Below are 5241 nucleotides of genomic sequence, written 5' to 3'. Positions count from 1 at the left end.
TTTTTGTTATACTGGGAGAAATGGTCCTTCTATTATGAAAGGTATCAATACATTATGGCTTTAGAAAAAGGAACGGAAAAAATCAGAGCTCTGTAGCGGCCACAGGACTGATAAAACCCCGACCAATCCGAGCCGTTCGGTGCGAACAGAAAAAACCAATCAGGTGGCTTCATGTCTAGTTTTGCTTCCGCATACAGTCTACGCCCCGCCCCCTCTCTCCCTGCCTACTGCGCGCGTGCACAGTCTTCACCTGTCGCTGTTGCCAGAAAAACCAGCACACCTCTCTGCAGAACTACCGATTACGGATGTAATATTTATTTAAGAGCAATGGCTGAGAAAATACCACTTGCACGTCTACTTGTAACGGCTCGTCCAGAGAAAAGGGGAAGAAAGAGAAGCCGGAGGAGGAAAGGACTGCTAATAAAAAGGCTCTGGATAAAGCAAGAGGTCAAACAAGAATCAACATCGGAGTAGCATTTGAGCGGTGGAGACAACTGAGGGATCTGAAGGGCCTGAACAGTGATGCCGAGGTTGCTCTCTTTCTGTTGGACAGGTAATGATTTGTTTTGCTTCGGGGAGGATTTGTTATATATATGTAAGTTATGCTAACGTAGCTACTTTTGTAGCTTGTATTAGCGTAATGCTAATATTAGCTTTGCTGTGTGTTTATAACGGGTCGGTGACGCCAGTATTGAATAGATTATACTAGTATATTAATTTTAAAGATATTACTCTACCCTAGTCGTCAGTGTCTGCATTATTATTGTGATAAAAAGACCTACGTATATTGGCTTTTACACGTTACAACTGTGGTGATGTAGCTCATTTATGTTTTCATAGCCATGAGAAGGACCGATCAACCTCGACGCCGTCTAAACACGGATTGATGAGACCCCCTCTCCCTCCAGTTCAACTATTGTTTCCGAGTCTCTGTCCGACCGGTGAGTTCAACTTGCTGCTGCTGCTATGAATATGTCTTTGGGGTATAAATATCTGTCTTTCATATCTAGCTTTTTCTGTTTTATGTGCCTCAAAGTGCCATTTGAGGTACTTCAGAAAACAGCATTATTGCACATACAATATGTGTTATCAGTGATATCTGCTATATCATTATACAGACATTGAGTAAATGTTAGTGATTAGATATTTTGAGAAATATGATGGCCTGAGGATAAAACCTGTCCTTCACCTTAGGAGGTCCAGCACTTCACACTGAGTTGTTAACATCAACAACAACAACCATCAACACTAACATAAAACACAGCTAGCATAAGTTGTACCTCTAACTGTGTGTGGTGTTGGTGGAGTAATTGATCATGCTACAAGCTTGTCTATGGACTATACTCTGGTAGATGCTATGCAGAGAGGATAGGAACAAACTGAGGATCTTCTCAACAGTTTATATCAATCTTTATGCTCCTTTGGTCGAACTGCCAAACCCAAGACTTCTATTTCTACATATAAAAGTTCTGTGTTTTGTCCTCTATGAATGAAGAGTAAATGTATGTTGACAGTATTTTCTAATTTTGTAATCTTCACAGAGATGACGTGATGAGATGATGTTAATTCTTCAACTGGTTTGAGCAGACATCTGTCCCTCCCCCAGCCCAGCCATTACTGCAGCTACCCCCCTCGTTGACACCTCTAGTATGCTACCCCCACTAAGCTCAAAAGCATACAGCTTTTGCAGACCCAACTCAGCAGAGGCCTAGGTGAGTTTTCTTACAATATTGTAGTTTGATGAAGAAGTTCTAATATAATTATGTGCAAAATAAATGGGAAATAAAGCTCTAAGTATTCTTACTCTTTGATTATCTCAAAAATGTATTCATTATTGTCAGATGTGTAATTGTGATATTCTTCCTAAAGGTAAATCACTGCCAAAGGAGTAGATCACCACCGCTGACAAATACTCCCTACACACAGCCTGACCTGTCTGCCTTACCTGGAAACACCTTTTCCAATGTGTAGATACACTCATGTTGAAAATGTACAGATTATTTATGTAACAATAAAAAGGGTTATACCAATTTTGTTATAATTATTCTGTAATCACTTATTTTTAATGTGGTGGTGAGAAAATATATTGCTTCTGTTGCAGAAATAGTCAAATGAAAGGCATTCATCATTTTCAAACTTTTATTAAAAACTGACAAAATATAAATAAAAGACCAAATTTAAAATGTCAAATGTATACGTCCAGGTGAGGGTTAGGGTTAGGAAGCAGGTTGTTGCCCACAGCACTTTTTTTCTAGATCTGTGGGCATCTCACGGCACTTCCTGCACACACACCATGTAGGTAGACGTGGAGCTGGAGGGCCTGGTGGAGGAGCACCTGCAGGATATCAAACATGAGGCTTGGGTCTCTTGATCTGAAGCAACTGATGAGATTCTTCCAATCTCAGTCGTTCAATTCTAGCCTGTAAAAAATAGTTCATCAAGAAGATTAGACTCTCACCATCTTGTCCTTTATTATTACTAATATTGTAATTTCATTTATTATATTTTTGGTATGTTGCCGGACCAGAGTTAAAAGTTTCATGTGTTTATATTATAGTATTATATTCTTTAACAGTTTATGAATGACAATAAACTCAGAAGTGTTGTGTTCACTGTAAATGGCAGGTCATTGTTTACAGTTCTTGATAATGTTGAGATCAGGAAAAAAGAGGCTATTTTAGAAAGGCTACCTGCTCATCTGCAATTCTTTGAGCTTGCAGATTCTCCACTCGTTGAATATCCTCATCTTGTAAAAGCTCTCCGGTCGCAGTCCGGCTTGCTCCACGTCCTTGACCTCAAGTTCCTCGGCCTCTGCCCCTTGCACCCCCTCTAGCACGGCCTCCTCTGGCTCTAGCACGACCGCGTCCCCTTGGAGCTGAAGACGTGCTCGGTTCAGGACTGTAGCTCGGGTCTGAGCCAGTGCTCTCATCGTGTAAACTCTAACAATGAAACAACAAACATAGCGTTAGCCTAGTAGCATAAGTGTCTAAGTTTTATAGTAAAATTGAGATATTGGCCCAAATTTACTTTCCTAACACTTCTGCATCACCCTGTATAATTGTCAATAAAAAACATAGCAGATATGCTACGTGACTAATAAAAACATAAAATACACGTTTGTCAGTGAAAAACACGTAACAATTATTACAATGTAATTTAGCTGATGGGTCTGAATCCAGCCGTATCCTTGGGGAGATTCAGCAGATTCAGACCCGGGTCCCGGATCTGAATCTGCACAGACTGATGTGCTATAAAACAAACAAAAAACATAATAATACAGTTTACTTACAGGTAAATGAGACATGAGACTGTTTGGTTGTTGTCCAAAATACTTGGAAATGGCTAGCTCGTAGCGCCAAAGTCCTTCTAAGGCAGCGCTCCTTCTTCCTGCAGCAGTGTGCGCGTTCCAGTTTGTGGGGGCGTGGCTTGGACGGACTCACTGACGGGAGGGGGAGCAGCGGGGTTGAGTTTAGAGGAGGCAGGAGGAGGTGCTATTTTCAAATCTTGCTAGCTCTCTTGCTAGCTTTCCAACATTACCAACCCTACCTTTAAGATGGAATCTCACATTACCACTGTTGACTTACTATAGACACCATATTCTGGTGTAAAGCATTAAACTGTGCTCCAAACTATACCAACATAACCATGTACTCTTATTACGTTGCATCTTGAACCAGCATACCTTTAGTCTACATTGTGCTTAGCATACACTAATGTAAACATGTGATGTGTTTTGTGAATTCCATACAGGACACACATCATCAAACCAGGCTCTTGATTGTGACTATTGTGCCATTTGTCTCCACAGTGGCGGGCTGGGAGGGGTAAACACATGTCGTGATAACTCTGGAGGAGCAGCGGAGAGGAGGTCTGACTTTAAGCTGGCCTGACACTGTGGGTTGTTAGAAGTCTGCCATCAGGTGGATGAAGAAAACACACTGCCTACAGTCCAGCCTTCATTACTTCCTTGGGATCAAGCAATGGCCTTAGCACTCGTCACAAACACTTAGCATGCTCTTCTCTTCCGGGCCCCCCCCCCCCCCTTCCCCCCTCTTGCAGGACTTTACACTGCCAGCCATGTTTGTATGAAGTGGTCATCACAGAAACCAATGGCCATCAACCCATATTGCGACCTGGGGGGTGAGATAGGGGGGGTGGAGTTGGGGGGGGTGGACTAGAGCTAACACGATGTCAATTTCAAAAAAAGGTTGACTGACTCCTCAATCTGTGCATCTCTCTCTTTTTTTTTTACACACTGCACAATTTGACACATCAAGTGAGGAGACAAGTTATTGTTTTAACGACCTGCTGTGCATTCTGCTCTCTCTCTCTCCGGTTTGATGAGCACTGCCTGGTTTGTCCTTGGCAGACAACATATTTTTTAACAAATGCAGGTGTTTATGGAGGATAATAAGCGTTCATGTAATATCCAGAAAGTAATACCAGCAAGAGAGAAAGAGAGATTCACAAGTTTGGAATGTTGTGGCTAATTTTCTGTTCTTATGGTGGTATATCTGAGAAGAAGACATGAGCATTTATTTGGTGTGAGCTCGACTGTGCTGTGATTTCTTTTTTTTTTTTTGGATATGTGCGTATGTGGCCCGTTACTCCGCGGATGCCCCGAGGAAAGTGGCAGATCTTCAGCGACAGCACTTTGTGAGCACTTGCACAGCTGATGAGCTGTAATTATGTTTTAATTATTTCTGTAGGGCATCATTCTCTCCTGACTTGAATCCCCCCTCCTCCCCACACACACACACACATCCCCCCCCCCCTCGCAAATTAAGATGTTCAGTATTTTGAAAACATTTGGTGATGAAACTCTCTTCAGCGAAAGTCCGTTAATTACTGCACAGCCTCCGTGTCAGCACCCATAGAAGGCAGCTTTGATGTCTACTGCCCAGGATGATAATCAAGGGCACGGATCGCATGTGATTGGCTGTAATTGGGACAAGTTGTTTCAAAAAAAAAAAAAAAAAAGGGCACCACATGACTTTGACGGCTGCTTTGCACAGCCACTGCTCCAAGACACTAACCTCCCCTACACCCCCCCCCCCCCCCCCCCCCACCTCCCCCCATCCTGTGCCCACGGGTGAGGAAGCCTTGTCACTTATTAAGGAGGCTGTTGCCACGAAGTGACAGATGTCCTGATGTGATCTGTCTGCATCTTTGGCCTCCATCTGTCTTGTTAGTACACATAGTTAAGGATGGTGTGAGGAGAGAGAGCTGTTGTTCTTTCAT

The sequence above is a fragment of the Scomber japonicus genome, chromosome 7, assembly GCF_027409825.1.
Source record: "Scomber japonicus isolate fScoJap1 chromosome 7, fScoJap1.pri, whole genome shotgun sequence".
In the NCBI taxonomy this organism is placed as follows: Eukaryota; Metazoa; Chordata; class Actinopteri; order Scombriformes; family Scombridae; genus Scomber; species Scomber japonicus.
The sequence above is the reverse complement of the archived record's forward strand: the minus strand, read 5'-3'. Positions refer to the sequence as shown.